At 46.9% G+C, this 13,114-nt stretch overlaps 1 protein-coding gene and 1 long non-coding RNA gene across 2 annotated transcripts in view; both read right to left on the bottom strand.

Annotated features, from left to right (window-relative positions):
• Nucleotides 1–11,691, bottom strand: part of LOC104312916 (mitochondrial nicotinamide adenine dinucleotide transporter SLC25A51) — a 37,742-nt gene extending 26,051 nt beyond the window's left edge. Inside the window, exon 1 of the mRNA XM_069775538.1 lies at nt 11,561–11,691. The gene's annotated coding sequence lies outside the window, so the exon portion shown is untranslated. The remainder of the gene's footprint in view (nt 1–11,560) is intronic.
• The window catches only part of LOC138683553 (uncharacterized), a 309,062-nt gene that overhangs the window by 83,192 nt on the left and 212,756 nt on the right, over nt 1–13,114 (bottom strand). The gene's annotated exons all lie outside the window — the stretch shown is intronic.

The following is a 13,114-nucleotide window of genomic DNA, read 5'->3' as shown; positions in this document are numbered from 1 at the left end:
GATCTTACTTCTGATCCTCTTGAAGGGACTTCTGAGCCAATTTTATGAGAAGTGAGTAATGGATACTCTGACCAGAATTAGAGGGGCCTTGCCTCCAGCCAGGTGGAGGAAAGGGACAACCGGGTTTACTAGACTGTGGAGTTCGATGGCCTGGCACGTTAGACCCACAGGAGTACAAGGCTCCAGTAGACACCGGCGTACAGTGTACTCTAATGCCATCAAGCTATAAAGGGGCAGAACCCATTTGTATTTCTGGTGTGACAGGGGGATCCCAAGAGTTAACTGTATTAGAAGCTGAAGTAAGCCTAACTGGGAATGAATGGCAGAAACACCCCATTGTGACTGGCCCAGAGGCCCCGTGCATCCTTGGCATAGACTGTCTCAGGAGGGGGTATTTTAAGGACCCAAAGGGGTATCAATGGGCTTTTGGTATAGCTGCCTTGGAAATGGAGGGAATTAAACAGCTGTCTACCCTGCCTGGTCTCTCTCAAGACCCTTCGGTTGTGGGGTTGCTGGAGGTTAAAGGAAAACAAGTGCCAATTGCTACCACAACAGTGCACTGGCGGCAATATCACACCCACTGAGACTCCCTGATTCCCATCCACAAGTTGATTCGCCAACTGGAGAGCCAAGGAGTGATCAGCAAAACTCGCTCACCCTTTAATAGTCCCATATGGCCAGTGCGAAAGTCTAATGGGGAGTGGACACTAACAGTAGACTTTTGTGGCCTGAATGAAGTCATGCTACCACTGAGTGCTGCCGTGCCAGATATGCTAGAACTTCAATACGAACTAGAGTCAAAGGCAGCCAAGTGGTATGCCACAATTGACATTGCTAATGCGTTTTTCTCAATCCCTCTGGCAGCAGAATGCAGGCCACAGTTTGCTTTTACTTGGAGGGGCATCCAGTACACCTGGAATCGATTGCCCCAGGGGTGGAAGCACAGCCCCACCATTTGCCATGGACTAATCCAGACTGTGCTGGAGAAGGGTGAAGCTCCAGAACACCTGCAATATATTGATGACATCATCGTATGGGGCAACACAGTAGCAGAAGTTTTTGAGAAAGGGAAGAAAATAATCCAAATCCTTCTGAAAGCTGGTTTTGCCATAAAAGAAAGTAAGGTCAAGGGACCTGCACAGGAGATCCAGTTTTTGGGAATAAAATGGCAAGATGGACATCGTCAGATCCCAATGGATGTGATCAACAAAATAGCAGCTATGTCTCCACCGACTAATAAAAAGGAAACACAGGCCTTCTTAGGTGTCGTGGGGTTTTGGAGAATGCATATTCCAAATTACAGTCTGATTGTAAGCCCTCTCTATCAAGTGACCCGGAAGAAGAATGATTTGAAATGGGGCCCTGAGCAACAACAAGCCTTTGAACAAATTAAACGGGAGATTGTTCATGCAGTAGCCCTTGGAGCAGTCCGGGCAGGACAAGATGTTAAAAATGTGCTCTATACTGCAGCTGGGGAGAATGGCCCTACCTGGAGCCTCTGGCAGAAAGCACCTGGGGAGACCCAAGGCTGACCCCTGGGGTTTTGGAGTCGAGGATATCGAGGATCCGAGGCTCGCTATACTCCAACTGAAAAAGAGATATTGATTGGCAGCATGTGAAAGAGTTCAAGCTGCCACAGAAGTGGTTGGTACTGAAACACAGCTCCTCTTAGCACCCCGACTGCCACTGCTGGGCTGGATGTTCAAAGGGAGGGTCTCCTCTACACATCACGCGACTGACGCCACGTGGAGTAAGTGGATTGCACTGATCACACAACGGGCTAGCATAGGAAACCCCAGTTGCCCAGGAATTGTGGAAATGATCATGGACTGGCCAGAAGGCAAAGATTTTGTAATGTTTCCAGAGGAGGAGGTGGCATGTGCTGAAGAAGCCCCGCTGTATAATAAACTGCCAGAAAATGAGAGGCAATATGCCCTGTTCCCTGATGGGTCCTGACGCATTGTGGGAAAGCATTGGAGGTGGAAGGCTGCTGTATGGAGTCCTACACGACTAGTCGCAGAAACTGCTGAAGGAGAAGGTGAATCGAGTCAGTTTGCAGAGGGGAAAGCCATCCAGCTAGCGTTAGACATTGCTGAAAGAGAAAAGTGGCCAGTGCTCTCTCTCTATCCTGACTCATGGATGGTGGCAAATGCCCTGTGGGGGTGGTTACAGCAATGGAAGCAGAGCAACTGGCAGCGCAGAGGTAAACCCATCTGGGCTGCCGCACTGTGGCAAGATATTGCTGTTCAGCTAGAGAATCTGGTTGAAAAAGTACATCACGTAGATGCTCATGTACCCAAGACTCGGGCCACTGAAGAATATCAAAATAACCAACAGGTGGATCAGGCCGCCAAGATTGAAGTGGCTCAGGTGGACCTGGACTGGCAACATAAGGGTGAGCTATTTATGGCTCAGTGGGCCCATGATACCTCAGGCCATCAGGGAAGAGATGCAACATGTAGATGGGTTCGCAATCGAGGGGTGGACTTGACCATGGACAGGTTGTCCATGGATGTGAAACATGTGCTGCTAGTCACAGCTGGTTACAGTGAGCTGAGCAACTGATGAAAACAACCCACCACATACCAAAACTTCAATCAGAGGAACACATGACACCTCTGCACAAACATATTTAACAAAGGGTGGTAGCAGCTAGGAGCAGGATACAGAGGAGGAGACATGTGAGGACACATAAGGAAAGATAGAAAGAGACACAAGGAAGGGGATATTGTTGGGGACACAACTGGAGACACTCTCAGAAGGAGGCGTTCCATGCCAGAGGAGGTAGTATGCCTCTAAGGGAACTACAGCCTGTGGATAAGCTACACCAAAGCCGGTACACCCCCAAAAGGGGGTGCAGCCTGTAGATAAGCCTATGCCAGAACAGAGGAAATGAATAAAAAGCCAGGAGCAGTGGAAGAAAAAAACACTATGCACTATTCCAAACATCCTGGAATGCCTGTTGCCTCAATGAAGGGACCGAGTGTAATGCACGGCAAAAAAAAAGGTCAATGAAGACCAGGGAGGGGGGAAGAGAGGTGTCTGGACTGAAGTTGAGCCTGGGAAAGGGGGAAGAAAGGTGTTTTCCCTAAGTGTTTGTTTAATTGTTTGTCTTCTTTGTTTCTCAATACCTGAATTAATAATTAAATTAAATTTATTGCCAATTAACATAGTTTTTAAGTGAAATTCTCTGAGTCAACACTGTCTTGCCTATGACAATATCCCAACAATTCCCCTACCAAATGACTAGAAGGCATGCATTTCAACTATGTGGTGGTGCATGCCTAGTCATGAGGGACACCCATTTTGGCCACACAACATATGCTTGCAATTGTGTGATGAGTTGTTTAGGTAGCCAGTCTCTGCAGTCTTTATAAAGTCTCAAACCATTTTCCAATGCAGATGTTGGGGATCCAGGAAAAGCTAGATTAATTCTTCTGGAGAGTCATATATAGTCAGTGGGTCACAAATTAGCCATCACTAGTATAAACAGCAGATATTCAGTTCAATTGTCTTTTGGTGAGCCTCAGGAAAGGGAACAGCCTAGTACTGTAACTGCACAAATTAAAAGTAAAAACAAAATACACAAATTGCTTGGCTACAAATATTTTATAACTATAGAAATTTTCAGGGGCAGGGAAATGTTAAGGGCAAGACATGAATTAAAAATATAAAATCCTGAACAGAGAAGAAAACTGTTCTCTCTCCCCTAAGACTAGGGGCTATGGAACGACACTAGCAGGTTCAGAACAAAAGGAAGTACTTCTTCACAATGTGTAGTTAAGCTACGAAACTCTTTCCAGCAGCCAAGTTCCGGTGGGTTCAAATGCAACTACATATACTCATAGAAAAAAAAAATCTCCTGAGGACTATTAACTACTCAGACACTACCTCTGCCTTGGGAAGTCACTAACACTGAAATTACTGGAGGATTCGTTCCACATATTTGTTGTTATGGTTTTTAGTTTTACAATTCGCCTTGATATCTCCTGAAAGAGTTTTAGGACACATTTTTTTTTTCAAATGTCAGAATGATTTATTCTCAAGAATAAGAGGATCAGCATTTTTTCTCTTAATATTTTGATTATAAACTTGAAAGAACCATTAATAGAGGGTGTGCTTAGTAAATGTCTGAATTATTAACTTACATCACCATTTACTACTGGTGAGCAAGCAACCCTACTATATAGGAAGAAATAAAGTATGATTTTCTGAAACTAATAATTTTTATTTATATAGATTATAAATAAAAGCTGCACAGAGTAAATTGAAGTGGTTTGATTTCCTAGGAGAACAAGATGGAATTTCATCACCTGTTCATCCATCTCCCTTCAGTTATTAACTTCCGAGTCTCTTGGCCAATTCCAACCAAATTTAACAGAGGGTTAAGTAGATACTGAATTCCTAGAAGGTTTGTTGAAGTTGGTAGCTGGGTACAGAAGGAGCCAATTTTATAACTACCTTCGTGGAGTCTTAACTCAAACCCTTATCCTCTTACAAAAGGCGGGGGGGGGGGGGGAATAGTCAGTTTGCATACATGTAGCTAAGAACTAGCCACTCTGCATGTTTCCACCTGCCCAACAAGACAGTGTCCCACTTAAAAAAGCACACATGCAAGTGTACTTGCAGTGAAAACACAGCAGGATCAAAACCTTTTGTTACTTGTTAAACAAAATCATCACTATCAAGTTATGTGAAATATAGTAGTTCTGAATTGTGATTCAACACTTTATTACTGTGCCTAGTAATAAAGCGTTAAAAATAGTTTACATGACAGTGTAATTTCAAAAAAACCCACCAAACACCACCTAAATAAGCCTCCAAATTCTTCCCTCTCCCAAAAGCTTGCTTAAAGTTCACTGTAACTTATCTCTTTCATTGTTTTTATAATGTAAAAACAATCTAGTATGCTTCAAATATTCCATTAAGTAGAATAAAAGAAAAAATAGCATACTAATATATTTAGCCTAAAAATAATCAGATTTGTTTTTCTCTTTACCAGATAAATTTAACACAATCTACTATTTGCACTTTAACATCCCCTCCCCAACAGTAACAATTTATATTTAGGTGTATGTGACATTGTATTGGGTTTACATGGCAAGGTTTTGGTAGCAGAGGGGGGATGCAGGGGTGGTTTCTGTTAGCTAATGGCTAACAACACATTGAACATGTCACAGGATGCTCTACTGTGAGCTGAATAATGCAATGTGGTTCCTGTTAATTCCTGTTCAAACTAAAACATCTCTTCAGTAAACCATCCAATCCTGATGTAAAAATTTCTACTTGTGAAGAAGCCAACACGGTCTTTGATAAATTGTTCCTCATATTAAAAACTTTGAGCTTTAACTCTAGTCTGAATTGATCTAGCTTCATCTTCAGGAGTATACAAGGAGCCAATTGCTATCTGTTATACCACAAAAAACTTCTGTCAAATATCTGCCTTCTGCATAGGAACTTTTAAAACAGAGTGATTATTTTCATGTGTGTGCAGCCATGAACTACAAACATAATTTGCATACAGAACTCCAGATAGACATATAACCTTGTATTGGGTTTATGTGGAAGGTTTTGGTAGTGGGGGGCTACAGGGGTGGCTTCTGTGAGAAGATGCCAGAAGCTGCCCCCATGTCAGACGGAGCCAGTTTCAGCTGGCTCCAAGATGGACCCGCTGATGGCCAAGGACGAGCCAATCGACAACAGTGGTAGCGTCTCTGTGATAACATATTTAAGAAAGGGTTAAAAATGCTGTGCAACAGCAGCCGGGGGAGAGGAGTGAGAATATGTGAGAGAAACAACTATGCAGACACCAAGGTCAGGGAAGAAGGAGGGGGAGGAGGTGCTCCAGGCGCCGGAGTAGAGATTTCCCTGCAGCCAGCCCGTGGCGAAGACCATGGTGAGGCAGGCTGTCCCCCTGCAGCCCAAGGAGGTCCACAGTGGAGCAAATATGCACCCTGCAGCCTGTGGAGGACCCCACGGTGGAGCAGGTGGATGTGCCCTGAAGGAAGCTGCAGCCCATGGATAGCCCATGAAGGAGCAGGCTCCTAGCAGGAACTGTGGCCCCATGGAGAGGAGCCCACGCAGGAGCAGATTTTCTGGCAGGACCTGTGACGCTGTGGGGGATCCACGCTGGAGCAGCCTGCTCCTGAAGGACTGCACCCCATGGAAAGGACCCATGCTGGAGCAGTTCATGAAGAACTGCAGCCTGTGGGAAGGACCCACACTGAAGAAGGTTGTGGCTGGGGAGCCAGGTATGCATGTGTCTCTAAGGGTGAGGCATCTGGAGGAATTGGCTACCGGAGGGACCAGAGGGTCCAAGCCAACTGCTGAAAAGACCGTGGGGTCTGGGGGTGGAATAAGAGACTCATTTACATGTGTGTGGGGGTGTGTGTGTTTCTGTGGGAGGCAACTGGGGAGACTGGAGGCATTCAGGGGCCAGCTACTGGGTAGATCGAGCGTCTAAGCCCAGCTACTGGGAGATCACAGCCTGTGTATGTGAGAGGAGGTCTGTACTGGCAACTGGAGTGGAGCTATGGGCCTTGGGGCTCGTATGCCCAGGTGCCAGCAACTGGGGAGGCCAGGGGATCCAGGGGCCAACTACTGGATAGACTGAGTGTCTAAATCCAGTTACTGGATGGATCCACATTGTATGTAGGTATATATTTCCCACTAATGGACCTTCGTCCTGCTCAGCCAGAGAGGGGAACAGGATGAGGCCATTGTTGCTGTTTGTCTGAGTGCTGAGTGTTTCTGTCTGTGTTGTTCTGTGTTGCTGGCCATGTGCATATATGTATTTGTATACCTACTGGGAATACATTCTCAGCCTTGCTACTGGTTGGATCTGGGGATATGGAGCTGTGGCAGACTTGCCTCTATGGTGCTGCCAGATTCAGCAATTCCCTAACAAGAGATCAGGATGTTTCCCACCTTGATTGAACTACTGAGCACTGTAGAGTGTGTACCACTTACTTTAAAAGGCCCAATGGCTTTCAGGTCACAGGTTATTCAATTAGTTAACCAGAATAGTACTGCAAACTGGCACTCCTGTACCACCAAATATGGGAAACACTGGTCCTATCTATTTAGTTTTTATCCCCATCCTAATGCCAAGCACAAGCATGACAGTTAAAGTAGAAGGTTTTATGGGTTTTGTTTATTTTTCAGGTTTGATAACTTATCACTAGGATAATGTCTAATTACTGCCTGCTGGCTCTTGAGTTGGTAATTCTTAATCAATATCAACCAACTTAAAACAGGAACAATACAATATTTTTCAAAACTTGACTACAGATGGTTCCTAACTATCTGCATTAACCTTTAAGTCTGACACTTTTCAAGATGTAGCTATGCACGTAAGTAAGAAATTCTTCAGTCTTGGTAGCTCATTATAATAGAGGAACCCTTAATACTTCTTACAGACACTGGTGAAGGCCTGTCAAGTAAGACCTATTAGTCGCACTATAGTATTTTGCACAAGTATTCAACACACTGAAGAATCATTATAATTATTTTGGTGTTAAAACAAAAAGTTGGGCCAAGTAAAAGCAGAAGTGGATGAGTGGCTTGCTAGTGCCAAAATGGTTGCTTAGTTACTGTTTACTTTGAACTAAAATATGGTACAACTGAAATAAAAATTTAGAAAAAAGAAAAAAGAAAAGCTATTTGAACTACTTAACAAAAGACACTAAAATTTGAAGTGAACTCCCCCCTCCAGTAACTCTGCCTATCCATCTGGGAGAAAATAAATACCAATATTATGTAATATTCTTTAACCTGTTTCTCCACAGATAGCTCCCTATACAACTAATGGTTACCATGAGCTGACAGGTTTATGATATTTGACTGCCACCTTCATTATATGGTTTAATCAGAAGTTAAATATCATAAAGGAAATTAATTTGGTTACCCAGTTTGTTTTTATTTTCCAAGAAGTGATTCCATCCCAGATACAGCTATATCTTTGCTTACATTGGCCTCTGTGACGGTCTGACAAATTATAGTCAATGTCTCAAACATTCGTTGAAGGACTTTGGTGAAGAAAACGGCCTCTGTGAAAACGCTGGAGTTTTGTGAACAGGACAATGTGGCCGAAGGAGAGGGCCCCCCGGAGGGTGGGACCGCGCTTCTCCAAAGCCGCAAGTCCTTATCTTAAGTGACCAGGAGAAGGAGCACAGCAGCGCCTGGAGGAGGAGGCCCCACAGAGGATGGGACTGTGCTTCTATCTTAAGCGGTCATGCCAGCAGAAAAAGAGAGGCAACTCTGCAATGAACACCCCCCCCCCCAAAGCTCACTGACCGATTCCAGAGAACCCCGGGAATGGGACTGCGCATGTCGAGACCATCGAACACACTATAAAAGAAGGGAGAACGAGTCCTCGGCGCGCGCCCTCCGGAACTGGATCTCTACGCTGGCTGGACCAACGCTGGACCCAGGACTGGTGAAACCTTTCTCTTCTCTCTCTCTTTCTTTCTTTCTCTCATTCTCTCTCTCTCTCCCTCTTTTCCTTCTCTCTTTTCCACAGTCCCTACACCTCATCCTTTGAAACATAAACCGTTGACCAAGTCTGAGACTAGGAGTGGATCTAGCCGCCCCTGGGCTCCTCTTTGAGAAGGAGTCCAGAAAGCAAGGGGGTCTGCTCTGAACCTCGTGACTCAACGGGAGGGCTCTCCTCCTGATACATTTCATGTTCCTTTTTCCATTTCATTTTTCTATACTTCCCTCCTCTTCTCAAACAGCGGCTTAATGACATGTTGCAAGGTTCATATTAACAAGTTCATGTGTACTTGGACAAAGTTAGCTAGGTTGAATAAATGTTGATTGTTGTTTGAACTCCCCTGGTGTCGTTTCACCTTAATTCTGACAAAGGAAATCCACGAACCTGAGTCGCTCCAACTTTGGGACGCGACAGCCTCGATTTCCAAAGATTACCCTTACAACTAACAGGAACTGAACAAGATCAAAGCAGAGGCCAATAAGTGTGATATTGTGGCAGGAGTTTGCTACAGACAGGGTGAGGAAGCAGACAAAGCCTTCTTTAAGCAACTTGAGGAACTCTACAGATCAGAGATCAAGGGCAGCAAGAGCTTCTACTACCACTTTAATAGTAAAAGACTGAACAAGGAGAAGGTGGGCCTATTGCTGAATGGGATGGGTGATCTAGTGACAGTGGACATAGATGAGGCTGAGGTACTCAGTGCCTTCTTGGCCTCAATCTTCACCAACAAAGTCTCCCAGGCCTCTGTGCTTAGAGACAGGGTTCAAGGAAAACTACCAACAGTGGATGAGGATTGAATCAGGGATTATTTCAGAGAACTTAATCTGTACAAATCCATGGGACCAGATGGGCTGCATCCAAGGGTGCTGAGAGAACTGGCTGGTTTCATAGTGAGGCCGTTCTCTTATCAGCTTTGAAAAGTCATGAAGATCAGGGGAATTCCCTGATGACTAGAGAAGGGCAAATGTTGCATTCATCTTAAAAAAAAAAAAAAAAAAGCCAAAAGTTCAACCCAGGGAACTTCAGTTCCTGGGAAAATCATAGAGAAAGTCCTCTTGGAACATGTTTTGGGTTTGGCCACATGAAGGAGAAGATGATTGAGAACAGTCAGCATGCATTTACCAAGGGGCTATCATGCCTGACCAACCTAATTGCCTTCTGTGATAAAATGGCAGGATCTGTGGATGAAGGGAGAGCACTGGATGTCATTTACCTCAACTTTAGCAGGGCTTTCAATACTGTATCCCACAATATTCTTGTATCCAAGTTGGGATATTATAGTCGGGATGGGTGGACAACTAGATGGGTTTAAAAACTAGTTGGGTAACTGAGCTCAGAGAGTGGTGGTTAATGGGTTGTACTCTACCGGGATGCCTGTGACAAGTGGGGTACTGCAGGGGTCTATCCTGGGACCTGTCCTGTTTAAAATCTTTATCAAACACCTGGAGGAGGTGATGCATCTTCCTCTTGTCAAGTTTGCAGGAGTTGGGAGGAGGAAATAAATACACTCAAGGGCAGGGCTGCCATTCAGAGAGACCTAGACAGGTTGGAGGAATGGGCTGACAGGAACTTAATTTAATTCAACAAGGACAAATGCCAAGTCCTGCACCTAGGGAAGAAGAACCCCTGGCATCAGTACCATCTGGGGACTGGCTGGGGAGCAGCTCTGCTGAAAAGGACCCAAGGATCTTGGAAAACAGCAAGCTGAATATGAGCCAGAACTGTGCCCTGGCAGCAAAGGTGGTTAGCAGTATCCTGGGCTATATTACCAGGAGCATAGCTAGTAGATTGAGGGAAGCGATTATCCTCCTTTACTTGGTGCTCATTAGATCACATCTAGAATGCTGTGTCAAATTTTGGGCACACCAATACAAGAAAGTAATTGATAAAGTGGATCAAATTCAGCAGAGGGCCACCAAGATGTCAGGGGGCTGGAGTACTTGCACTATGAGGAGAGGCTGAGGGAACTGTGCTTGTTCAGCCTGGAGGAAGGAAGGCTGCAGGGGCACCTAATAGCAGCCCCCCAGTACCTATGAGGAAGCTATCAAGAAGACAGAGCCAGGCTCTTCACAGTGTTGCATAGTGGGAAGATGACACAATGGGCACAAATTGAAACAAGCAAGGTTCACGCTGGCTATAAGGAAACTGTTTTTCACCATGAGGACAGTCAAGCAGTGGAACAGGGGCCCTGAGAAGTTGTGCAGTCTCCAGCCTTGGAGGTTTTCAAGCCCTGACTAGAGAAAACCCTGAACGAGCTGGTCTGAATTCAGTGTTGACCCTGCTTTAAGCAGGAGGTTGGACTAGAGACCTCCAGAAGTCCCTTTCAACCTGAATGGTTCTCTTATTTATTTTTTTCTTCTAGCCTGAGAAGACATTCTCTGTAAAGAAGTGGAACTGCCAAAAGAAAAGACACCTAAACACAGTGTTGAGTTTGGAAGGCAGCCATTGCATTCTCTTGTTTAGCTTTTTCCCGGTGCCTGCATCAGGAACAACACGGAGGGCAACCTGAGTGTGTTTGCGTCCTGAGCAGGATCAGGCTTTCAAGTTCTGCTGTGTAGACTGCCACCAGCTCCTCGGCAGCAGGTACTGCAGAACTCGCTGCCTGCGTGGATGAGAGAAAGTGACCAAGGGATCAGCAGCTAGGATTCCAGGCGGCTTGCAGAAAACTGCCGCGTGCTATTGTTATTCTCCCTACTCCCGTCCAGTCGTCGCCTACTCCGTGGCATGGCGGAACGTCTCTCCTGCGGTTCCCACTGAGGAGCGTGTCCTAAGGCGCCACTCCCAGTCTGGAGCGCGGGGACGAATTGATGCAGCCCGGCTACCGTACACCACCCCCCCCCCGCCGCTTCCGGGTGCTCCCCGCCCCCCTCCGCGCTGCCGTGACAGTCTAGGACGCTCATGCTCCAGACAGCAGCGATCCAGCCAGCCCGGCGCGACCTTCACCACCGGCGGGAATCCTTATGAGACAGGAATGAGGGACGAGAGAGAGAGAGAGGCCGCACAGGGTGGCCCCGCCGCAGTGGAGAGAGATGCGAGCAGCAGCACACCCTCTCCCCAGTGACTCACCTGTTGCGTCTTCCATGCCACCTGAAAACACAATTTGGAGATAAAAGTTGCCACTGCCACCGACCAAACTGGACACTGCATCCACCACCTCACATTCTCGATGACGTAGGAAGTGCAGCACAGAAACCCAACTCACATCACGTGACCAAGAGAAAGAGCAGCTGAGAGGAGTAAGCCCCACCCCGTCTCCCCTTTCCTCAGCTAATCACAGAGCTGCCTGGGTACGGCCTCGCTCCAGAAGGGCTTTGTGGGTGTCACGATACTCCTCATGCTCGGTGAGCTGTGCTTGTGGAAGGATACATATCAGGGTAAAATATGCTGTGCAACAGCAGCTGGGAGAGAGAGGAGTGAGAATATGTGAGAGAAACAACTATGCAGACACCAAGGTCAGGGAAGAAGGAGGGGGAGGAGGTGCTCCAGGTGCTGGAGCCCTTGCAGCCCATGGTGAAGACCATGGTGACACAGGCTGTTCCCCTGCAGCCCATGGAGGTCCACAGTGGAGCAGATATCCACCCTGCAGCCCATGGAGGACCCCACGCTGGAGCAGATGGATGTGCCCTGAAGGAGGCTGTGACCCCGTGGAGAGCCCACGCAGGAGCAGGTTTTCTGGCAGGACCTGTGGCCCCATGGGGGATCCACGCTGGAGCAGCCTGCTCCTGAAGAACTGCACCCCGTAGAAAGGACCCATGCTGGAGCAGTTTGTGAAGAACTGCAGCCCGTGGGAAGGACCCACATTGGAGAAGCTTGTGAAGCACTGTATCCCGTGGGAGGGACCCCACGCTGGAGCAGGGGAAGAGTGCAAGGAGGAAGGAGCCGCAGAGATGAAACGTTATGAACTGACCGCAACCCCCATTCCCCATCACCCTGTGACGCTTGGGGGTGGGATGGGGGGAGGGAGTAGAAGAGCCGGGAGTGAAGCTGAGCCTGGGAAGAAGGGAGGGATGGGGGGAAGGTGTTTTTAGATTTGTTCTTATTTCTCATTATCCTGCTCTGTTACAATTAACGGACAGTAAATGAAATTAATTTCCCCGAGTCTGTTTTGCCTGTGATGGTAATTGGCAAGTAATCTCCTTGTCCTTATCTGTCTCTCTTCTCCAGGCTGAACAGGCCCAGTTCTCAGCCTCTCCCTTGGATGTCATGTTCTCCAGCCCCCAACCAGCTTGGTGGCCCTCTGCTAGACTTGTTCCAGTGTGTCACTATCCTTCTTGTACTGGGGAGCCCAAAACTGGACACAGTACTGCAGATGCAGTCTCACAAGTGCCAAATAAAGGGGAAGGATCACTTCCCTGGACTTGCTGGCTGCAGTTTTGCTAATACAGCTCAAGATGCAGTTGGTCGTCTTTGCTGCAAGGGCACACTGCTGACTCATCGTCAACTTGTCCACCAGGACCCCCAGATCCTTTTCTGTGGAGCTGCTTCCCAGACAGTCGGCCTCTGGCTTGTATTGTTGCATAGGGTCATTTCATTCCAGATGCAGGGCTTCAGATCTGCTTGTGTTGAGCTTCATGAGGTTCCGGTCATCCCACTTCTCCAGCCTGTCCAGGTCCCTCTGAA

The sequence above is a fragment of the Haliaeetus albicilla genome, chromosome W, assembly GCF_947461875.1.
Source record: "Haliaeetus albicilla chromosome W, bHalAlb1.1, whole genome shotgun sequence".
NCBI classification, from domain to species: Eukaryota; Metazoa; Chordata; class Aves; order Accipitriformes; family Accipitridae; genus Haliaeetus; species Haliaeetus albicilla.
Note: the sequence above shows the minus strand (reverse complement) of the source record. Positions and strands in the feature narration are given on the sequence as shown.